The sequence below is a fragment of the Microcebus murinus genome, chromosome 5 (genome assembly GCF_040939455.1).
Source record: "Microcebus murinus isolate Inina chromosome 5, M.murinus_Inina_mat1.0, whole genome shotgun sequence".
NCBI classification, from domain to species: domain Eukaryota; kingdom Metazoa; phylum Chordata; class Mammalia; order Primates; family Cheirogaleidae; genus Microcebus; species Microcebus murinus.
In genome coordinates this window covers 109,184,974-109,209,297 of record NC_134108.1, presented here as the reverse complement: position 1 = coordinate 109,209,297, position 24,324 = coordinate 109,184,974, and the positions used below count along the sequence as shown (strand labels likewise).

The 24,324-nt window shown below is 48.9% G+C and overlaps 1 protein-coding gene and 1 non-coding gene across 3 annotated transcripts in view; one reads left to right on the top strand and one right to left on the bottom strand.

Moving 5' to 3' along the window:
• PACSIN1 (protein kinase C and casein kinase substrate in neurons 1) overlaps positions 1-24,324 on the top strand; it is a 58,491-nt gene that overhangs the window by 14,120 nt on the left and 20,047 nt on the right. The window contains exon 1 of one of the 2 annotated variants that reach the window (XM_076003419.1): positions 6,344-6,413. The exons of the other annotated variant lie outside the window; for it this stretch is intronic. The gene's annotated coding sequence lies outside the window, so the exon portion shown is untranslated. Of the gene's footprint in view, positions 1-6,343; positions 6,414-24,324 lie in introns of those variants that run through there. 2 annotated transcript variants of the gene reach the window in all.
• LOC142871266 (U7 small nuclear RNA) lies at positions 1,603-1,664 on the bottom strand. Its single transcript, XR_012919520.1, has one exon. It is a non-coding gene; the product is annotated as a U7 small nuclear RNA (small nuclear RNA).

Below are 24,324 nucleotides of genomic sequence, written 5' to 3'. Positions count from 1 at the left end.
TGGAACATGCTCTCTGTGTCAAGTGCCTTTTGCTTGGGGTTATGTCTGTGAGAGTCCTCCGTGGTGTGGGCGGCAGTGGTTTGCCTTTTTTCACTGCTGTGTAGTTGTCGTAGGTCTTGTCCTTGTGGAAACAGAGTCTGAGCTGGAGTTTGGGTGCAGGAGGGTGCTCTTGGCACCCACAGGCCTGAGGGATGGAGCCTGTGCGGAAGCAGAAGCCACAGTAGAGGCCTCAGCTGGCCCCACATGGAGCCCTGAAGCTGGGGTGGCTCTCGAGGAGGAGGCCTGACCTTGGGCAGGGCGGCTCCCTTCAGCCAAGGGCAGTTCCAGCGCGAGGCTCCGCTGAGGGCCCCCGGCAGGCAGCACTGCCGGCAGCGGGCCCAGAGTGCCCTGGCCCTGGAGGGCCACACCTGGGGACCCTGTCAGCATCCGGTGCAGCCCACTCCTCGGGCTGCTTGGAAATCTGTGCCCTTATAACAACTCACCCCACTGGGAAGGGCTTACTCAGGATTCTGGTTGGCCTCTTTTCCTGGGGACAGGCAGTGACATGAGCTCCAGTCCTCGCTGCAGCGGCCGGTCTCGCCCCCGACTCGCTCTCCTCTCTCCCTAGGGTCCCTCGGCCAGCACCTCTGCTGCACTAGGCGGCGTACCTGGCCCAGACCCTCCTCCTGTCCTTCTTAGACCTTGGCTGTGGCCCTCACCCATTTCCCATCAACACTAGGCAAGGGAGTACCAAGAGATGGCAAGGGAGTACCAAGAGATGGCAAGGGAGTACCAAGAGATGGCAAGGGAGTACCAAGAGATGCCCAGGGGACTGCCGGGATGCCACCGCCACCCTCCCCTGCACTGGTGCGCAGACGGTGCGAGGATTTCACGGAGGCCCTGCTGACACGCTCCTGCCGGGCCGGTGGCTCCTTTGTCTCTTGCCACAAGGAACCTGGAGGGAGGTGGTGGCAGCGGTAGCTGAAGGTTTAATCAGACTCTTGCTGTCTCCTGGTGGAATTGCTTCTCCTGGGAGCCAGGATTTCTGCGATGCCCAGAGTTGTCAGTGGGTGTGATGGTGAGTGGGGCTGCTCCTACTTCTACCCCTGCGGTTCTTGGATGCGTTTGTTCTGGTCCCACTGGGGACATGGGGATACTGCACCAGACGGTGATCAATAGTTAAGAGTGAGTACTGTGTCCCGGAAGATGGCTCTCCATCCTTCAAATTGAAAAATAAAAGCTGTGTGTATTTATGGTGCGCAGCATGTTTTGAAATACATATCCATTGTAAAATGGATACATCAGGCTAATTAACATATGCATTACCCCATATACTTTTGTGGTTAGAACACTTACCACATTGCCACACTAGAAAAAAATTTTTTCTCCGTGGGGCCACGGTGTTTTATCATGAAAATTGAATAAAACTTTGAAAACAGGCTGGTGAGGTAATCCTAGCACTCTGGGAGGCCAAGGCAGGAGGATCACTTGAGCTCAGGAGTTTGAGGTTGCTGTGAGCTAGGCTGATGCCACGGCACTCTAGCCCAGGTGACAGAGTGAGACTCTGTCTCAAAAAAAAAGAAGAAAACAAAGTGATACTTTTTTAAAAAAAAATTTAATTTTTAGGATCTTTCAGTGAGTATTGGAAAACCTGCTGGACAAATTCTAAAAGAGCCATAACACTTTTTTTTTTTTTTTTTACAAAATAAATTTTTTGTAGAGCCTGGGTCTTATTATGTTGCTCAGGCTGGTCTTGAACTCTGGGCCTCAAGCAATCCTCCCACCTTGGCCTCCCAAAGTGCTGGATTATAGGTGTGAACCATTGTACTTAGCTGATCCTTTCTACTTTAATGAAAACTATTATTTTTTATTGTTTTCTGTGCGTGAGCTATGTACAGATTGAAAAATAGTTCTCGCAGCTCCCAAGGTGAAGAGATGTGTGAGTTACATGTGCTTCACGAGGCCCCAGGCTCAAAACTTGCATGGGTTAAATACAACTCACATGGTGGTTATATGTCAAAATCTCTCTCAGCAATTTTCAAGAATACGGTACATGGCTAAGAACGGTAGCCACATGCTATGCCATGGATCTCTTAATCAGCTGTGTCTTCAAAGGGCTGTGGCGTCACCCCATCCGACAGCAGTTCTGGGTGGTGCCGTGTGATGAGACCCGCAGATCCTGTCACCCGCTCAGAGCCACACCTCCTTTGCTGGGGGCAGTTTCAGAGGCTTCCTCTACAGTAGCGTTTGCTCGCAGGCCAAGGCGGCAGTGTGGGCCGCTGCCCCGTGGGTCTGCTCCAGTTATAGGTTCAGGGACCAGAGCGATGACACTGGATGGGCTGTGGACCCAGTGGACTCCCTGTGGGCCAAGCCTGGGCCAGGACTTCATTCAGCGCCCAGCCTCCCACGCTCCCGCCCTGACAGGGGCCATGGTGACCTCTTGGGTACCCAGTACCCATGTTCATTTAGACCCTGTGTCTGACAGTCCTTGAAGCACCTGTGTATTCCTGTCTCCAGTGTACCATTACCCAAAGAGATGGCATGAAAGTCCTTCTGGGGAGGGACTGCTGGAATTATGCCACGTATGCTTGTTCTGGGGTTGCAGGGTCCTTCCTCCTGGGACCAGGTCTCTCCTTCCGTCGACCGGATCTGAAACCTTGCTCAGGTCTGGAAACTTGTCCAAGGATGGTGACTTTTTATTGGGTTGCCTCCCTCAGCCCTGGACCATCAGGCCTTGAATTCTGTTGATTACACAGGGGGGCAGTGTCCTTGTTGGCTGGCCCTCAGGACACGCCGTCTCTTAGTCATTCCCGTACCTCTGTGGGTCAGACAGCTCTGACCTTGCTGCTACTTGTGATCATGGCCGCCTTGCTCCTGGTGACTGAGTGCTGCCCCTGGCCTCTTCCTCTGGGGTCCTGTCATCCCCACGCCGTCGGGGTGCCCAGTTCTGCGACGGCAGATTCATCAGGCCGTCGGAGCACACTCTCGCCGGAGAGCTCGGGGCTTTCCTCGCGGCAGACGGAGGGTCTGTCCGGCCTTCCTGCAGGACACAGGCGACTGGTGGGCCTGGCCCGGCGTGGCACCCACCGAGCATGCCCAGTCCTCGGAGCCGTCGGACCCTCCTGCCGCTGCCCGGCACGGCAGCCCTGGCACTTCTACTTCTTGCACCGTGCCGTCGCTTTCTCTGGACACTGTCGTGGCCGGGTCCTCGTCAGTGCCAACGATCGTCTCTCCCTGTCCGACGTGATGTGCCGCCCTGTCCCTTGGTGCAGCCCTCCAGATTGAGTCCCGGCGCACCCGCTGGCCTCTGCCCACGTGGTGGTTGTGCCTGCGCCAGCCTTCCCTGCCCTAGCCCAGCGAGCGAGGTGTGACTTACCCGCTACGGGTCTGGCGGTCGGGGCGGGGCTGCAGGGCTTCAGCAGGGAGCTTGGCCAAGGGTCACTCTGCATCTCACTCTTTCCCAAGCAGGACCTGAGCTTGGCACGGCAGGCCCCTCTCGGGCTGGGAGTTCGCCCTTCCCTGTTGCCGTGCTCTCCCATGGCTGAACCCTGGCCTGCTGCTCAGCATCCTCCTCCCTCCAGCTGCCGGGGAAGAGAATTGGCATGCTGCTAAGGAGGCCCTTGGCTTCCACACTTGGCCTTAAATTAGTGACGAGTCACCCTCAGCCTTGCGTTGTCTTTCTCCAGTGCTCGTGAGCCCCAGAACAGCCGCCCATTCCTGGGCTCTGAGGAGTTAGCGCTTCCCCAGCCTCAGTCGGGAGCTGTCGCCCCAGTGGTGCACACGCCTCCTCTCAACCCCGGACAGCCTTGACGGTCTCATCACGGCTGCTCGTGGGGCCATCAGCTGTCTCCCCAGTGCCAGGGATGGGTAGGTGACCCAGCTCCCAGGTCCCGGTGTTCAGAGGCTGCTTCCCGGAGTCACTCCTGACACCAGCTGGGGCGGGGTGGGTTCCCACTTGGAGATTTGTGTGCAGGCTCGTCGCTGGGAAGTGCTCCCAGGAACACCACGTAGAACAGGGCAGGGGGGAGGGATGGGGAGAGTGACAGAGGGGGGCAGGGGTGCCATTTTAACACAGGCCTCAGCAGATCCCACGGGGACTGACGGAGCTGGGATGGCCTTCCGAGTTGTCCTGCATCACGCAAGGGATTCAGGCCTGGGCCAGCCAGTTGCTGGATATGAGCTGCCGTGGGAGGGGCCGTGAGGCGGAGGGCCCTTCTCGGGGAGGAACTCTGAGAGTTGGCAGCAGTAAACACCCCTGCCAGGGACTGAGCTCCTTCCACCTGCAGCTGGGCCGCACAGTGTGTGGCACCACACACGATTTGCTTACTCTTTCAACTGTCGGTGGACACATGGGTTGTTTAGGGGCTAATATGGATATTGCTGCCGTGAGCATTTGTGTCCATGTCTTTTGGTGGCCATGTGCACTTTTTGTTTTAATTTCTACTTTTTAAAAAATGTTTTCTTTATCACAGAAACTTCAGGAAACCTTAGAACATGTGCACTTATTTCTGTTGAGTATAGATAGACCCAAGAGTGGAAGCACTGGTTTAAGGTGCGCAGGTGCTGAATTTCAGCAGATATTGCTGCCTAGTTTTCCTGCGTGGCGGGACCATTCTACAGTCCCTCCAGTGGCGTGTGACAGTCTGGTTGTTCTGCAGCCTCACCAACACTTGACGTTGCCTGTCCTTTCATTTTAGCCACCCTGGTGGTCCAGACATCTCTGCTTCTGCTGTGCGGTCCAGGTGCGGAACAGTGCTCCCCGGTGGGTAGGGTGTGAGATGGGGGAGCCCTTGGACCACCCCCACCTGACTGTACCTGTTATCTAATGCCAAGGGTCTTCAAAACCGAATCCTGGCAGACACAGTGAAATATTGTCAGATAGCAACATTCTCGTGTGACCTTGTTTGTCCAACTCCTTTCAGCATGACATTGCAGCTCTGAAGGGTATGGGCAGGGAGCAGGGGTAAACTTTGCCACCTGGGAGGCCAGGCTTATGTGGAGTCTCCTGAGGACACAGGGAGGCAGCCACAGTGACTCACCCTGCCCGGGGGTTCATGGTCTCCGACATGCTTTGTCATCTTAGCTGCTGTGGGCCTCACAACAGCTCTAGGAGGTAGCAAGAGAACACAGTATCAACTCTGTTTGATAGAAGTGGAAACTGAGGCCAGTTACTTGTGCAAAGTCACACAGCAAGTTAGTGGCAAGGTGAGCCTTAAATTCAGCTGGAAATTCGAAGTCCAGAGCCCCAAATTTATCCACTTCTGCATTTTATTGTCCTATACTGCCCTCCCTTTTGCTTAAACAGCAGCTCGGGCTGGCTCTTGGAGGAGCTTAAGCCCTCTGCCCAGGCCCAGCACCCTCCCCGTTCTTCGTTTTCTGGTGCAGCCCCACCTCTTGCCCATCGATGCCCTCCTAGGAGCAGGTGATTCCCAGAGCTGTCTGTGGTCACATGCCAGTTAGACCAGAGCTTCGCTAGCCTTCCTGCACACAGCAGCCTTTGGGGGCCTTGTTGGGAGATTCTGATTCAGTAGATCTGGTGGGCCCGGGGGTCTGCATTTCTAACCGACTCCCAGGTGATGTCAGTGTGGCTGGTCCTTGCACCACAGCTCGGGTATTGAGGCGTTAGGCCGCTCCCAGCCACTGGCCGTGCCGGCAGGTCTCTGCCCTGTGCCCGGTATCTCCCACAGAGCCGAGGCGAACACTGCTTGGTTGCTGTCTGGGCTCTGGCATGACTGTTCGTTACCGTAAATTAAAGCCTCTCTCTGGTTTTCCCATTATGGAACACACCGTTTAAGTCATTTGGCTCAGTTCAAGGCCTTTCGCTCTTAGCATCTCTCTCACACACCTCTGTTCCCTCCCTCTTCCTGCTCTCTTCTCTTTCCTCCTCTAGCAACACTCCTAATTCCCACCCTGTCCTCTCTCCAAGTGGGCAGGATCTCAGCTAGGCATTAGGCAGAAAGCTAGCTGCGTAAACTTATTTATACTAATGTGTGAATGACTCACATCTCTTCCCTTAACTCTTCTAGTGTTTGTTTAGATGTGCAAAAGAAGGAGCTTTTGGTTGTTGGAAATGTTGACAGTGGGAGAAAGAACAAAAAATATTCAGGAATTCTTTCCTGTACCTCCTAACATTTCCCAAATGTGGATTGATGATTGAAATCACAAGGGAACTTTAAAAGCAAAAATCAAGGCAGGAACACTTAGAAACTTGGATTTTACCCTATTTCAACAGAATCGGTCTCCATGGTAGGGAACAGGAATGCACATTTTTTTAAAACGAGATTTTCTTGTACAACCAGGTTTGGAAACTACTTCCCTAAATCATACCATGAGTTCTAGTTGTGTTTCCATTTCCTCCCTGTTTCTACAGAAGAAAGAATTCCTCTGAGCGTCCTCTGTCTCGCCCAGGCTGAGTGGGAAGAAACAAGGCCCAGGTGAGTGTTAAGGTCTACCTCCTTCCGGACTCACCTGCTTACCGGCCACTTGACTTGGCGAGGCTGAGCTTCAGTGTCCCCGTCTCTGCAATGGGGATGAAGCTAGCCACCACTCACCCACCGTGCAGTCATACGTAGCTGATTATGCCACGGGACAAAGGCCAGCCGGGCTGGGGGCTCTGTGCCTGTGCCGGGGCTCCTTGGGAATAACCGCCATGCGATTAGGAAGACTGCGCAGGCAAGTGGAGCCGAGTTTGCATTCTGCTCCCTTGCACAGGTCATCTGTAATTGTCTGACTTCCTCCCGCAGTAGGTGGGGGGCTGCCAAGGGGTCTCTGGGCTGCAGGCCAAGGGGTGTGGGTGGATGGGGGCCTCTGGGGTGATCTCTGCCAGCCTGAGAGGGGAGGCAGGCGGATCAGCTCTTGGAGCAGGGGCTCTGAGCCACCGCCTGCTGCCTGTGCCCCAGCACCTTCAGCTGTGCTGGCTGGCGGTGGGACCCGGTCTCGCTGACCTGTGAGGCCGAGGCAGTGGCTTGTCCTGCCTGTCGGTTTGCCTAGAAACCTCAGCTCCACACCCGCAGTCTGGCATGCTCCTTTCTCTGGTTGTCTTTCTTTACAGAATGAAAGGGTTAGACCAGACAAAATAGCTTTGCGAGGCCCCTTCCAGCTCTGGATTCCTGGATTCCAGGACTCCAGCCTTTGGTCCCCAAGTTTTGTGGACCAAAGGCTTTAGACTTTGGGCTGGATAGGATAGAGTTTGAATTCTGGCTCACTCCTGCTGTGTGAGATCTGGCAACTGATTTCACCTCTCTGATCCCCAGTTTCTGCTTTAAAGAGTTAGAAATAATGGCACGCATCTGTTAGGGCTGTTGTTGAGACTAAAGGAGGTAATTCCTTCTTCCACTGACGTCTTGAACTTCAAAGTCATCCATGAGGGTTGGAATCAGCTTCTCCCAAACTCCTGTTAATGTTGATATTTTGACTTGCTCCTGTGACTCACACATGTTTTGGATGATGTCTAGAATAATGAATCCTTTCCAAAAGGCTTTCAATTGACTTTCAAATAACTGGCGTTATTGAGCACTTCCTCTGTGTCAGGCACTGTTCCAGGTGCTTTTCCTGTCCTGCTCCAGGTATCCTCCCAGCCACCCTGTGAGGTAGGTGCTGCTGTCACCCCATTTAGAGGTGAGGAGACATGGTGGCGAGCCGGAGCAGACAGGCCTCCCACGGATGCCAGCTGCTGTATGGTGGCCTCTCTGTCCTCTTTGGGAAGCTTCTCCAATGGGGCCAGGCTTCTCCATTTGCTCACAAGGCCCAGCTCCTGCTGAGCTGCCTTGCTCTCTGGCCGCCACGGCTGCGACCAGCCCTGCCCTGGGCAGCCTCCCCAGCAGCCAGGACAGCCTGCCACACACTGTCCACCACCATGCTTTGTCACCACCATGTATTTTTTGGCTTCCCAATGCATATAAAATTTATGTTTAAACTGTATTGTAGTCTATTAAGCGTGCAATAGTATTATGTCCAAAAAAAGCAATGTACATACTGTAATTTAAAAATACTTTCCTTGGGACCGCAAACTAGTTCAACCTCTGTGGAAAGCAATATGGAGGCTGGGCGCAGTGGCTCACGCCTGTAATCCTAGCACTCTGGGAGGCCGAGGCGGGCGGATTGCTGGAGGTCAGGAGTTCAAAACCAGCCTGAGCAAGAGCGAGACCCCGTCTCTACTAGAAATAGAAAGAAATTAATTGGCCAACTAATATATATAGAAAAAATTAGCCGGGCATGGTGGCACATGCCTGTAATCCCAGCTACTCGGGAGGCTGAGGCAGACGGATTGCTGGAGCCCAGGAGTTTGAGGTTGCTGTGAGCTAGGCTGACGCCACGGCACTCACTCTAGCCTGGGCAACAGAGCAAGACTCTGTCTCAAAAAAAAAAAAAAAAAAGAAAAAAAAGAAAGCAATATAGAGATACCCTAAAGCGATACAAGTGGATCTACCATTTGATCCAGCAATCCCATTACTTACTGGGCATCTACCCAAAAGAACAAAAGTCACTCTATGAAAAAGACACCTGCACTCGAATGTTTATAGCAGCACAATTCACAATTGCAAAGATGTGGAAACAACTGAAGTGCCCATCACTACATGAGTGGATTAATAAAATGTGGTATATGTATACCATGGAGTACTATTCAGCTATAAAAAACAATGGTTATATAGCACCTCTTGTATTTTCCTGGCTAGAGCTGGAACCCATTCTGCTAAGTGAAGTATCCCAAGAATAGAAAAACAAGCACCACATGTACTTACCAGCAAATTGGTATCAACTGATCAACACCTAAGTGGACATATAGGAATAACATCTATGAGGTGTCGGGCAGGTGGGGGAGAGGGGATGGGTATGTACATACATAATGAGTGTGATGTGCACCAACTAGGGGATGGACACACTTGAAGCTCTGACTTGAGGGGGGTGGGGGGGGCAAGGGCAATGTACGTAACCTTAACTCCATAATATGTTGAAAACAATAAAATAAATAAAGTACTTTTTTTTTTTTTTTTTGATAGAGAGTCTCACTTTGTTGCCTGGGCTAGAGTGCTGTGGCATCAGCTTAACTCACAGCAACCTCAAACTCCTGGGCTCAAGCGATCCTCCTGCCTCAGCCTCCCAAGTAGCTGGGACTACAGGCATGCACCACCATGCCTGGCTAATTTTTTCTATATATTTTTAGTTGGCTAATTAATTTATTTCTGTTTTTAGTAGAGACGGGGTGTCACTCTTGCTCAGGCTGGTTTTGAACTCCTGACCTTGAGCAATCCGCCTGCCTCAGCCTCCCGGAGTGCTAGGATTACAGGCATGAGCCACCTTGCCCGGCCTAAAAATACTTTCTTGCTAAAAGGTGTTAATGATCAACTGAGCCTTTGTCGAGTCATCTTTTTGCTGGAGGAGGCCCTTGCCTCAGTGCTGGTGTCTGCCCACTGATCAGCCTGGTGGTTGCGGAAGGTTAGGGTGGCTGTGGTGACTTCTGAAATAAGACTGAAGTTTCTTGCATTGATGGGCTCTTCCTTTTATGAAAGATATCTCTGTAGCATGCGATGCTGTTTGGCAGCATTTTACTTCTTTCAAAACTGTAGTCAGTCCTCAGTCCCTGCCTCTGCTTCCTCAACCAAGTTTGTGCAATATTCTAAATCCTTTGTTATCATTTCAACAATATCCACAGCATTTTCACCAGGAGTAGATTCCATCTCAAGAAACCACTTTCTTTGTTCACCCATACGAAGCGACTTCTCATCCATTAAAGTTTTATCCTGAGATCGCAGCGATTCAGTCACATCTTCTGGCTCCACTTCTAGTTCTAGTTCTCCTGCTGTTTCCGTCACATCTGCGGTTCCTTCCACTGAAGTCTTGGACCCCTCAAAGTCATCCACGAAGGTTGGAATCAGCTTCTTCCAAACTCCTGCTAACGTTGATATTTTGACCTGCTGCTGTGAATCCGTTGTTTAGCATGGCCACCTTCATCGGTGATCTTAGTAGATCTTCTGGGCAACTTGCTGCAGCCTCTGTCTGCATCAGCACCTGCTGCGTCACCTTGCACTGTTATGTTATGGAGATGGCTCCTTCCTTAAGTCCGGTGAAGCAGCCCCTGCTAGCTTCACACCTTCTCCAGCTTCCTCACCTGTCTCAGCCCTCATGGAATTGAAGAGAGTTAGGGCCTTGCTCTAGATTAGGCTTTGGCTCAAGGGAGTCTTGTGGCTGGTTTGACCTTCCATCCAGAACACTCAAGCTTTCTCCACATCAGCAGTGAGGCTCTTTCCCTTTCTTACCATCCGTGTGTTCACTGTGGGACCACTTCTGATTTCCTTCGAGGACTTTTCTTTGCCATTCCCAGCTGGCTAACTGGTGCAAAAGGCCTAGCTTTCAGCCTGTTTCGGCTTTCCACATGCCTTCCTCACTGAGCTTACTCATTTCTACCTTTTGGACAGGTAGAGGGCATTGTAGAGTTATTAACTGGCCTAGCTTCAATATTGTTGTGTTTCTGGGAACCGGGAGGCCGGAAGAGAGAGAGAGAGACAAAGAAACAGCCAGTTGGTGGAGCAGTCAGAGCACACATGACATTTTTCGGTTAAGTTCATTGTCTTACATGGGCACAGTCTGTGGCACCCCAAAACCATCATAATAGTAATATCGAAGACCACTGATCTCAGATATAATAATAATGAAAAGTTTGAAATATTGTGATAATTACCCAAATGTGACATAGAGACACGAAGTGAGCTCATGCTGTTGGAAAAATGACAGTGATGGACGTGCTCGACAGAGGGTTGCCACAAACCTTCAATTTGGAAAAAGACGTAGTATCCGTGTTCCCATAATGCAAAGTGTAATAAACAGAACTGTGCCTGCATACAACCCAAAGAATCAAAACCAGGTGCTCAGATACTGGAACACTGGTATTCACAGCAGCATTGCTCACACTGGCAAAAAGGTGACAACAACCCAGGTGTCCATTGACAAATTAATAGATAAAATGTGACACATACATAAAATGGAATATTATTCTGCCTTAAAAGGAATGAAATTCTGATAGATGCTACATGGATGAACCTTGAAAACGTTATGCTAAGTGAAAGAAGCCAGACACAAAAGGGCAAATATTGTGCGATCCCCCTTAGCAAATTCCTAGAGGCATAGAATAGAAAGGAGGGTGCTGGGTCTGGGGGAGGGGATGGGGAGCAGCTGTTTATCGGGCGCAGTTTCTGTTTGGACGGTAGAAAAGCCCTGGAGATGGACGGTGGTGATGGTTGCACAATAATGCGAATGTACTTAATGCCACCAAACTATACACTTAAAAATGGTTAAAATGGTAAGTTTTATGTTATGTGTGTTTTACTACAATGAAAAAATTGTTCCAGGTGATGTAAGGGAGCCAGCACCTTGGCATGGAGATAATCGTTGCAGCTGAGTGTTACAGGTGTCGTGGTGATGTGAGGCATGTGGAAAGAAGAGGCACATCAGTGCAGAGAGGTCGGGGCTCAGGGGAGATTTTCCTCCCTGAGGCTGGTATAATGATTAGGAGGACAGTTCTAGAGCCAGGCTGCTTGGTTTCGAATCCTGCCTAGCTCATCAAGTTTTATGCAGTTACTGGGGAAGTTACTGCTGTGTGTCGGCCTTATAGGGAAGTTCTGAGGTTAAGCAGGGTAATCCATGTAGAGAGCATGTTGGACATGTCCGTTCCTAACATTATGGCAGTATGAATGTACCATGATTTACCCATCAATCTCCCCAACTATGGACACCTAGATTTTCCCTCTTTTCTGATGTAACAGAATTGCAAAGGACATTTTTGTATTTGTTTTCTTGAGCCCATGTGAGGTTTTCTCTAGGCTGTATGCCAAGAGGTGGAATTCCTAAATTGTAAGTATAGGCACGGTCAACTTTATGAGATGTGCCGCTTTGCTCTCCAGGGACCCACTACGAGGGTCTTTCTTGAAAGGATTACTTCAAATGATTTAGCATGTGAATCCTGTGTTCACATGTGTGAGCCCTGCAGACTTATTAAAGATGGTAGCAGCTGGGATGCAGATAACAAAAAATCAACTCAAGGCCGGGCATGGTGGCTCACACCTGTAGTCCTACCACTCTGGGAGGCCAAGGCAGGAGGATTGCTTGAGCTCAAGAGTTGAACACTAGCCTGAGCAACAGCGAGACTCCATCTCTACTAAAAATAGAAAAAATTAGCCAGGAGTGGTGTTACACACCTGTAGTCCCAGCTACTTGGGAGGCTAAGGCAGGAGGATCACTTGAGCCCAGAAGTTTGAGGTTGCTGTGAGCTAGGTTGAAGCCACAACACTCTAGCCCTGGCAATAGCTCAGGCCGGGTGCGGTGGCTCACACCTGTAATCTCAGCACTTTGGGAGGCCAAGGTGGGAGGATCGCTTAAGGCCATGAGTTTGAGACCAGACTGGTCAAATTAACAAGACCCTGTCTCTACAAAAAACAAAAATATTAGTCAGGTGTGGTGGTCCACACCTATAGTCTTAGCTATTTAGGAGGTTGAGCCAGGAGGATCACTTGAGCCCAGGAGTTCAAGGCTACAGTGAGCTATGATTGTGCCACTGTACCTGTACGCTAGCCTTGGTGACAGAGTGAGAATTTATCTCTGAATAAAAGAAAGAATTACCTGGCCCAAAATGTTAATAGTCCTGAGGTTGAGAAACCCTGCCTTAGGCCGATGAGCATTTGCCCTGAACCACTGCTAATGCAGTCAGGATTTGGTGAGCAAGGGCAGAGGAGCACGGAGTGGCAGTTGGTTAGATGACAGCCAACAGTGTCTGCTGTCAGTTTTGGCAGTGGCTGCCAAACTTACTTCCGAGATTAAAGCAGACATCCCCACCATCTTTCCCACACTGTTGCCTTGCAGAGCAAGCTCTTTCTTTGGCAATAGATGCTGAAATAGTGCAGATCCAAAGTGTGGGACCTGCAGGTCAAAGAGGTTTCGGTTTGTCAGGATATGAATGCACGGTCTCCTTGCTCCATGTTCTTTGAGGGCGGAGGGAGTCCTGAGGGAAGCTGGCTTCTGCCAGGCGTCGTATGCAGTGGCTTACTCCAAGTTATCACTGGCAATGCTGTTTTATCACGCGCTTAATCATCTTCTGTCTAAATATAGCATGTGATTCTAAAGGTTGGCTGCATCCCTGTGTGTGATTTTTGCACTGTTTTGGAATCAGTTTTTTTTTTTTTTTGTCCTAGAAATGTAGCTTCATCGTATCATCCAAGCCATGGAACGGCTAGAATTTGAGGTTTAAGGACCCACCATCAAGCCTCTAACATTGGACCTGCCTGCATTTGTATTTCTAATTTGTGCCTTCCAGTACTCTCCATTTGCACGTTCCATGGTGATGGAAATGCTCTATTATCCGTACTGTCCAGTCGGTGGCCACTAGCCACATGTGGCTATTAAGCACATGAAATCTGGCTAGTGAATTGAATTTCCAGTTCTATTTAATTCTAATTAATTTCAGTGTAAACAGTCACACGGCACTAGTGGCTGCCATAACAGACAGTTTCCCTGCGGTGCCTGGCAGTGTGCTGGCCCCAAGAGGTATTGGGACCAAGAGGTACTCAGTGTGCAGGGTGTCAGAGCTGCACAGGTTCTTACTTAGAGGACACCTGTGCAGTCAGCCTCAGCTGGATGCCCCCAACACTCCAGACAGGGCTTTAGTTATTTTGAGTATTGCAAAAACATATACCCAACTGAACATTTCCCAAGCTGAGGCAGCCTGGTCTATCCAGTACCTCCAAGCTCTTTGCTTTTGGTGGGAATTCTGTCAATTCACTGTAGAAATGTCAGTTATTCTATGATGATCAGAAACTCTACCCAGTAATTAATTGAGTAAAAAGTCATTTGTTTTCCAATTTCTAAAAAATTGCTTAGTATGTGCCATTTCTTTGGTAGACAAAAATCTTTTGAGACATGAGGTTCCATGGTGAAGAAATATATAAGCGGTCCCATGGTGGTGAGGAGGCAAAAGAAGCAGTTAGTCTGGTGCAGCCCCTCACTGTGATGGAGCAAACCAACACCTGGGGAGGGGAGCGGTCTGGGCAAGGCGGCCCTGCTGGAACGGGGTGGGGTCAGCACTGGAAGTCAGTGCCCCAGGTCTGTTGAAGAAGCTGGAGTCTGGACAGCTTTCTTGTGTCCCTGTGTGTGTGTGTGTGCGCGCGCGCGCGCGTGTGTGCGCGCACGCCCTGGGCTATCAGCTCCCCCAGGACAATGATGATGTCTGTGGCATTCCCTTTGGTCAGTGACTACAACAGGTGGGGACATTTAAAAGTCTCTTTGGTGGTGCTGTCAATTGGATAGGACCTGTTCTTGGAGTATGGTCACTGGAACACCATCATCATAATGGGGGAATTATCAGAATGGAAGCTTATAACAAATGTGAATTCTTAGGCCCCGCTGCAGACTTGCCGCAGTGGGTAGGTACCTTAGTGCTCTCCATCCCTACCTGTGAACCCTTTGTGATATTCACACCCTGGTATGGCCTCTTCCACGTCAACTCTGGGCTTGGCCATGTGACTTGCTCTGGCCCAGGGGACATTGGCAAGTGTGACACAAGTAGAGGCTCAGTAGAGAAGTGCCTATACACTGCAACTTGTCCTTTTGGAATGCTTGCTTTTGGAGCTCTGAGCTACCATCTAAGTGGGTTCAGCTACCCTGAACCCACCCAGCCAGCTGCCAGCTACCCATCTCAACTGAGGATTAGTCATGTGAATGAAGAAACCATCTTGGACATTTTAGCCTCAGCTGAGGACAAGCAGAAGAGAAGAACCATCCAGCTGAGCCTAGCCAATCCACAAAAATCACAAAATGTAATAAATCATTATTGTTTTAAGTCACTAAACTCCTGGAAGCTTTGTTATACAGCAGTAGACAACTGAAACCCCTGCTTAATCAGAATCTCTGTGGCTGAATCAGATTACCCATTTTGTGCAAACCTCCAGGTGGTTCTGATGGACTCCTGGAAGTCTGAGGACCCCTGGAAGGGACACTGCATTTAGAATCCAAAAGCCTGATTCAAATTGCTATGAGCTGTGTGACTTTATACAAATTCATTAGTATGTAATATAGAGGTAACAGATTCCAGAGATTAATGGGAAGGAAAGTGATTTTTTTTTTTTTTTTTTTTTTTGAGACAGAGTCTCACTTTGTTGCCCAGGCTAGAGTGAGTGCCGTGGCATCAGCCTAGCTCACAGCAACCTCAAACTCCTGGGCTGTAGTGATCCTTCTGCCTCAGCCTCCCGGGTAGCTGGGACTACAGGCATGCGCCACCATGCCCGGCTAATTTTTTCTATATATATTAGTTGGCCAATTAATTTCTTTCTATTTATAGTAGAGACGGGGTCTCGCTCTTGCTCAGGCTGGTTTTGAACTCCTGACCTTGAGCAATCTACCCGCCTCGGCCTCCCAAGAGCTAGGATTACAGGCGTGAGCCACAGCGCCCGGCCAAGAAAGTGATTTTTGAATTGGAGAGACCAGATGGAGGTGAGGGGCTATGAGTTTTGTTAGCACTGGAGCATGCACTAACGCGCTGTATGCCTAGCACTGGGCCTGGTGCAGCTGCTGTTTTGGACTGTGGTTCCAAGTGTCCTTGTGCTATTTAATTCTCCTGACATACCAGAGGTGAGAAAGTGGGCTAGGGGTGCTCATGGGGGTGGTGGCATGGAAAACAATCCATCCAACCCACAGCACGTCCTGTGGCTCCATCCCCAGAGGTGCCCTGAATCCCACCTTTCCCACTGCACCATCAGCACTATCCTGGACTGTTGCAATAACCTCTCTTTTCATTTTTCATTGAGGTATATAACATATAAAGCTAAATAGTTTTAAATTAAAGTGTAACAAATCTTAGTTATGCAATTCAGTTGTACACTTGTAAAAGCTCCTAGTCAGATCAGTATAGAAAATATTTCCAATGCCCCAGAGGGATCCTGCTGATGTCTCCCGGAGCAACTGCTGCTCTGACCTTGAGCTCTAGAAATTAGATTTGCCTGTTCTTGAGTCTCTGTAGTTTTGTTTTTAGTATATCTCTTTGTATAGATTTTTTTGGTAGTTCTAGTTGTTTTATATATATATATATATATATATATATATATATATATACATATACATATACATATATATAGAGAGAGAGCTATATCTCTCTACCCATCTCTGCCCATCCCTCCACAGTCTACTAGTGTAAACATTTTACCAGTTCAAGTATAGTGTAGAAAACTTACCTCACTGTAAGTTCCTTTGCCTTCTCCATTTATAATCTAATTGTCTTAAATATTTCCTCTGCATGCTTCGAGAAACATATCAGATAATATGATTTTTGCTTCAACCCTCAAACATAATTTAGAAAACTCGAGAGGAGAAGGAAAGTCCATCATCTTTACAGAGATATTTACTATTTCCATTGTTCTCTCTTGCTCCTTGATATTCCATGTTCCTTCTTTTATCATTTCCTTTCTTTTTCCAGAACTTCCTTTAGCCATTCTTTTAGGGTAGGTCTGCTAACAACATATTCTTAGTTTTTCTTCATCTGAGGATGCTTTGATTCTCCTTCATTCCTGAAGAATATTTTCTCTGGATGTAGGATTCTTCTTATGTTGGAAATTCTTTTCTTTCAGCAATTGAAAAATGTTCTATCATTTCTTTCTGGCTTCCATGGTTTCTGATGAGAAACCTGCTGTCCTTCATTTTTCCTTTTCAGATAAAGTGTCATTTCTTTCTCTCTTCTTTCAAGATTTTTTCATTATCTTTAGTTTTCAGGAGCTTGACTATGATGTGCCTTGGAGTGGGTTTCTTGGTGTTTCAAACCTGTTTGGAGTCACTCAACTTCTTAAATCCATTATTTATATCTTTTGCCAAATTCAGGTTTTTTTCAGACACTATTTCTTTGAATACCTTTTTAGGCCCTACTTTTAATCCTCTCCTTCTGGGACTCTAAAAACATGAGTGCTAGATCTTTTGTTTTAGTTCCACAGGTTCCTGAGGCTCTGTTTTTTGTTTTCCCAGTCCATTTTCTCTCTGTTGTTCAGATTGGGTAATTTTCATTGTTCTATCTTCAAGTTCACCGATTTTTCCTCTTTTATCTCCATCCTGCTGTTGAGCCCATCAAGTGAGCTTTGTATCTTCTATTTCTTTTTTTTTTTTTTTTTTTTTTTTTTTTTTGGAGACAGAGTCTCGCTTTGTTGTCCAGGCTAGAGTGAGTGCCGTGGCGTCAGCCTAGCTCACAGCAACCTCAAACTCCTGGGCTAGAGTGATCCTTCTGCCTCAGCCTCCCGAGTAGCTGGGACTACAGGCATGCGCCACTATGCCCGGCTAATTTTATATATATATATATCAGTTGGCCAATTAATTTCTTTCTATTTATAGTAGAGACGGGGTCTCGCTCTTGCTCAGGCTGGTTTTGAACTCCTGACCTTGAGCAATCCGCCCGCCTCGGCCTCCCAAGAGCTAGGATTACAGGCGTGAGCCACAGCGCCCGGCCTGTATCTTCTATTTCTTTGCTAGGGCTTTCTATGTTTTTTCATTTGTTTCAAGTGTGTTCATATTGCTTGTTGAAGCATTTTTAAGATGACAGTTTTAAAGTCCTTGTGAAATAATTCTAGTACTTGTGTCATCTTAGTGTTAGTATCTGTTAATCTTTTCTCATTCCACTTGAGATTTTTTTTTGAGACAGAATCTTGCTCTGTTGCCCAGGCTAGAGTGCCGTGGCATCAGCCTAGCTCACAGCAATCTCAAACTCCTGGGCTCAAACAATCCTCCTGCCTCAGCCTCCCAAGTAGCTGGGACTACAGGCATGTGCCACCATGCCTGGCTAATTTTTTCTGTATATTTTTAGTTGGCCAATTAATTTCTTTCTATTTTTTTTTTATTTTTATTTTGGCATATTATGGGGGTACAGATTTTAAGGTTTCCATTTCCCCCCCCTCCCCCCAAAAGTCTGAGTCTCCATCATGACCATCCCCCAGATGGTGCACATCTCACTCATTATGTATGTATATACCCGAATTTCTTTCTATTTTTAGTAGAAATGGGGTCTCGCTCTTGCTCAGGCTTGTTTCTAACTCCTGACCTTGAGTGATTCGCCCACCTTGGCCTCCCAGAGTGCTAGGATTACAGCTATGAGCCACCACGCCCAGCCTCAAGTTGAGAGTTTCTTAGTTCTTGCTATGACAAATTATTTTTTTATTGTATCCCAGACACTTTGGGTATTTATGTTATGAAACACTGGCTCTTCTTGAAATCTGTTTCAGGAGGCTTCCTCTAACACTGGGCTTTATTAATGGAAGTAAAAGTCTAGGTCCCCCACTTGACCTTGGTTGACACCCTGGTGGGGGCCAGGGGTACCTCCTTACTTCTGGGAAGTGGTGAGAGTTCTGGCCACTAGACCTCCACTGATCCCTCCCTGCTTGGGAAGGGAGAGGTGCCTCGTTATTGCTCCCACGTGGTTTCCACTGACCTGGTTACTGTTAGGGGGTGGTGAAAACCGTAACCAAGGCCTGCTCTGACACAACCCAGCATGGGGGGAGGGGTGCCTTGTTATTTCTGGGTCGAATGGAAGTCCTGGCTCCCCCTAGTTCTTCTGTTATTACCCTGGCAGTGGAGGATGGGGTACCAGGTTGCAGCCAAGGCTCTCCCCTTGGCCTTTGCTCGTGGGGTGAGCACAGGGCTGGGATTGTAGTGTTTCCATGTTTTATTGCTATAGTAGGGCAGTTATTATTGTAAAGATTTTTGTCTTGCTAGGCTATGCCTTTCTTGGTCCTTTGGCTAGAAAACAGGTTTCTCTTGGGGCTGTTTTTATCTATGCTTATTGGTATTTCTGGGTTGCTGACTTCTCCAGTTCCAAGTCTGGGCAAAAAGAAAACCCAGGAATCTCACCACTGTGCCATTCTTTAGGTCCTAAGGCCCCTAGTCAGTCTGCTTTCTTCTCTCAACCTTTTAGAGCCTTCTTATGTTTTATATGTAATGTCCAGTGGTGTTAGCTGCACTCAGCAGAGGACTAGGGAGAAGTGCCTCTAATCCATCTTGTCAGGAATCAGAAGTCCAGATTTGTCTCTTCTTGAACTTCATATAAATAGAACCCACTGTGTGTTCTCTTTTAAATTTGGCTTCTTTTGCTCTACATGATGTCTTTTTAAAAATGTTTTATTATGGTTAAAAAAAACCCCACATAACATGAGATCTACTCTCTTAACAAAGTTTTAAATATACAGTACAGTATTGTTAATATAGGCACAGTGTTGTACAGGAAATCTCTAGAACATTTTCATCTTGCAAAACTAAAACTTTGTACCCATTGAACAGCAAGTTCCCATTTTTCCCTCCTCACTGCCCTTGGCAACTACTGTACTACTTTTTGCTTCTATGGTTTTGACTACTTTAGAGACCTCATGTAAGCGGACATTATGCTGAGCTAATGAAAGAAGTCACAGAATGACAAATCATTAGCATAATGTTCTCAAGGTTCATCCATGTTATGACACGTGAGAGGATTTTCTTTTTGTTAAAGACCAAATACTATTCCACTAATACCACACTTTCATTTTTTTCTTTTTCTTTTTTTTTTTTTTTTGAGACAGGGTCTCTGTCACCAGGGCTAGAGTGCAGTAGCATCATCATAGCTCACTGCAACCTTGAACTCCTGGGCTCAAGCAATTCTCCTGCCTCAGCTTCCCAAAGTACTAGGATTATAGGCATGAGCTCCACACCTTCTTTATCCATTCATCTGTCACTGGACATTTAGGTTGCTTCCACATCTTAGCTATTGTGAATAATGCTACAGTGAATATGGGAATGCAAATTTCTCTTTGTGATCCTGATTTTAATTCTTTTGGATAAATACCCAGGAGTGATATTGATAGAGCATATGGTAGTTCTATTTTTAATTTTCTGAGAAACCTCCATACTGTTTTCCATATCAGCTATACCATTTTACATTCCCACCAACAGTGCACAAGGGTTCCAATTTCTCCACATCCTCGCCAACCCCGGTTATTTTTCAGTTTTTTTATAATGGACATCCTGACAGGTGTGAGGTGATATCTCATTGTAGTTTTTTTTTTTTTTTGAGACAGAGTCTCGCTTTGTTGCCTAGGCTAGAGTGAGTGCTGTGGCGTCAGCCTAGCTCACAGCAACCTCAAACTCCTGGGCTCAAGCAATCCTGCTGCCTCAGCATCCCGAGTAGCTGGGACTACAAGCATGTGCCACCATGCCCGGCTAATTTTTTTTATATATATTAGTTGGCCAATTAGTTTCTTTCTTTTTTTTTTTTTTTTGAGACAGAGTCTTGCTTTGTCGCCCAGGCTAGAGTGAGTGCCATGGCGTCTGCCTAGCTCACAGCAACCTCAATCTCCTGGGCTCAAGCAATCCTGCTGCCTCAGCCTCCCAAGTAGCTGGGACTACAGGCATGCGCCACCATGCCCGGCTAATTTTTTCTATATGTATTAGTTGGCCAATTAATTTCTTTCTATTTCTAGTAGAGACGGGGTCTCGCTCTTGCTCAGGCTGGTTTCGAACTCCCGACCTCGAGCGATCCGCCCGCCTCGGCCTCCCAGAGAGCTAGGATTACAAGCGTGAGCCACTGCACCCGGCCTCATTGTAGTTTTGATTTGCATTTCCTTTAATGATTAGTGGTGTTGACCACCTTTTTAATATACCTGTTGGCTGTTTGTGTAATGTCTTTGTTGGAGTCATTTGCCCATTTTTAAGTCTGATTGGTTACTATTGAGTTGTAGGAGTTCCTTATGTATTTTGGATATCAATCCCTTATCAGACGTGGTTTGCAAATATTTTTCCCATTCAGTAGGTTACCTTTACACTCTGTTGATTGTTTCCTTCTCTGTGCAGAGGCTTTTTAGTTTGACGTAGCTCCATTTGTCTATTTTTGTTTTTATTGCTTGCGCTTTTGGTGTCATATCCAAGAAATCATTGCCAAGGCTAATGTCATGGAGCATTCCCCCTATGTTTTCTTCTAGAAATTTTATAGGTTCTGGGCTTAAAATATTTATGTCTTTATTTATTTATTTTCTAGAGAGCAGTTCTCATTGTCACCAGGCTGGAGTACAGTGGCCCAATCATAGCTCACTGTAACCTTGACCTGCTGGGCTCAAACGATTCTGCCACCTCAGCCTCCCGAGTAGCTGGGACTACAGGTGTAAGTCACCATGCCTGGCTACGTTTTTAATATTTTGTAGAGATGGGGGTCTCACTGTGTTTCCCAGGCTGGTCTCAAACCCCTGGCCTCAAGCAGTCCTCCCACCTCGGCCTCCCAAAGTGCTATGATTATAGGTATGAGCCACCTCGCCCACCCAAATGTTTATGTCTTTAATCCATTTTGAGTTGATTTTTCGTGCATGATGTAAGATAAAGATCCAATTTTATTCTTTTGCATATGGATATCCAGTTTGTTCATACCATTTGTTGAAGAAACTATCCTTTCCCCATTGTATATTCTTGGCATCCCCATTCTTCAACATTCTTCCCTCAAATCATCACATACCTCCTTCTCTCCCTTTATTTAGGTCTCTGTTCAAATGTCATCTCTTCAAAGAAGGACTTTAAAATGTCTCCTCACTGAAGCTCTCCATTCCTTTAACCCACATTATTTTTCTTGCTGGCACTAATCAACACTTGAACTTTTATCCACCGTGTGCCTCTCCCTTTGGCATGAAATGTCCGCAGGGCTATGGATGTTGTTATCTGCTGTGTTCTACCCTAGGGTGCTGCCACACATAGTAGGTGTTCAGGAAATGTTTGTGAAATGCACTAAAGAAACCAGCATGGGATTGGTCAGACACACCACAGTCTGACACTGCTTCACCTCCCAGCTGTGTTATCTGTAGGGGCGTCCCTCAACCCAGCAGGCTCACGCCCAGATCTCCCGGCCCCCCTGAAGATGCAGACCCTGACGGAGGAAGACTGGGCTGGGCTGGACGTTCTGCACGTTTTGCCAGCTTGCAGCTGATGCCCAAACTGTTGGTCCTGGGACCAGATTATGAGTACCGAGGACTTAACTCCTCTGAGCCTCGGTTTTTACATCTGTAAAATAGTTCATTTTGGAAAACGATGGTAAAGTGTAAGGCACCATACACGGGTGCCTGCACTCGGCAGGGCCCCGGGGGCCTGTCAGGCCTTGGACATTTTCTCACTTCCTGTCTCCAGTGCCCACCCCCTCACTCAGCCCCCGCTCCCATCCTAGGTAGAGCCTCCTCCTCTTACTTCTCCAGGGCTGGGCAGCCCTGCCTGTTGTGGGCAGGGGTTGGGGCGGATTCTGGCATTTCGACAGTCATGGGGATCTATGCAAATGAGATGCAAAGCAGCAGCTAATGAGCCCTGATTGCTTTTGCCCAGGCTCTGGGAAGCATGTGGGAGAACTGTGTGGAGCTGGAGGGAGGGGCAGTGAATGCTTCTGGGGGTTGGGCAAGGAGGCAAGGAGGGGGTGAGAGAGGGGTTGGCTTCGCCCAAGGGCATGAGGGCAGCGGCTCTGTGGCTGGGCAGGACACTGTCCCCATGTGTAGGCTGATCCCGCCTGTGGGACTGGAACACAGTTAAGGTCCAGGAACAGGAACTGAGGTCCGGCATGGTGTGAGAGCATGTGTGCGTGTGTGTGTGTGTGTGCATGCATGTGACGTGTAGGAGGGTGTCCCTGGGCCAGTGTGGGACCTGCAAAGGGGGGAGTAGAAGGCCACAGGCAGGTAACTCAGGGCCTTCCCAGAGGCAAATGGGGTCAGATTAGGCTGACAGTGGGGGCTGGGTTGGGCGGATGCTCTCTGGGCTGGGAGGGAGGGGGTGACAGAAGGGGTCAGTTCTCCCGCAGGCCCTGTCTGGAGTCCTGAGTGTGGGAGGGCAGGGCAGGGTCTGCCAGGTAGCAGATGGGCCGGATCAGGCTGAAGGAGCGTGGGTGGGAGGGCAGCTGTCTTTGGTATCCCTGGATGGGCCAGCTCTTTAGGAGAAAGGTGATCTGGTGCTGGGGACCGGCAGGTGGGCTGGGGGCTCTGCTTACAGCACCTGGGAACTCAATCCCTCCGGCCCCTCGCTGAGGCCGCCTCGCTTTCCAGGAAGCCTCTATTCTTGGGCACCAGGCTTCCCCACCCTCCTGCCTGGGCCTCCACATGACCCTTTGCAAGGACCTCCAGGCCTGGGACAGCCAATGTTGGGCCTCTGGCTCAAGGAAGGCAAGGTTGGAAGTCACCTCTGAGGTTGTTTGGGGGTCCTCACTTGGGTCCTACCACTTGACTGACACTTCAAGTACATGTGACTCTGTCCTGCCTTTGATCTAAGGATAGGAGTGAACTTGGCTGTGAAACCTTTAGAAACTGGGTGGCTGTTCCTGTGAGTCTTAGTGAAACACTGGAGAAGGCTTGGCAGGCAGAGGGTTCAAGTCCCAGCCCAGCCATTTGCTGACACTGTCATCGTGGGCCAACTGCTCCATCTCTCAGAGCCTGTTTCCTAATAGGTCTGGTGGCCTCACCATGCAAGACTGCCGTGACAAGCAAAGACACTGCTGGAGTGGCCCTGAGACAGACTGGGATGGGTGTTCAGTAAATCCACCAGCTCGCCATGCCCTCGAGGGCAGGGATTTTGTTTTGCTCACAGCTATATCCTAGCACCTAGAACAGTCCCTGACGTGTGGTCAGGGCCTGGTAAATACCTGTTGAATGCACGAAATGCTCATCTATTCCAGAGTGACTTTTTCCCTTACTCTAATTGGCAGCAGTCTTATCATGAAGAGGGCTATTCCAGAGTGACTTTTTCCCTTACTCTAATTGGCAGCAGTCTTATCATGAAGAGGGCGCTTAGATGTGATAAATATGGAAAGCCATTGTTATTGTCAAGAGGCAGCCCTTTGCTGAGTTTTTGGTGGCTTCTGGGCCTTTCCTGTCGTATCTGCCCTCTCTGGGTGTGTGGGGTCCCTGAGAATTGCCCTGGGCCAGAGGGACTGCAGGGGCCTTTGCCTGAGGCACCGAGGTGGTACAGGGCTGTGTCCCCACTCTGGCCTCCAGCCACTCCCCGCCCCCAAGTTGTGCCCCTGGGGGGCTGTCTGCAGCCTGAGGCTGTCTACTCCACTGTGACCATTTATGACCATGACTCCAAGTCCCAGGGCTGGACAGGCAGGGAGTGGGGGGACTTCGGCAGGATCTGGTCTGGGTTTTCAGAGTGAGGTGGGGGAAGGGGGAGCCTGTCTCGCCCCTCACCTGTCCCCCCAGCAGCGGAGCTGAGACACTGCTGAGATGAGATTAGTGCCAATCCCTGGGCAGCAGACGGTCAAATCCCCTCCTGGGCAGCGGCTTCTCACCACGTCCCTCCCACAGGGCGAGGGCGGGGCTTCGCGTGCAGAGTGCCCTTGTGTGGAAGAGTTTGCCT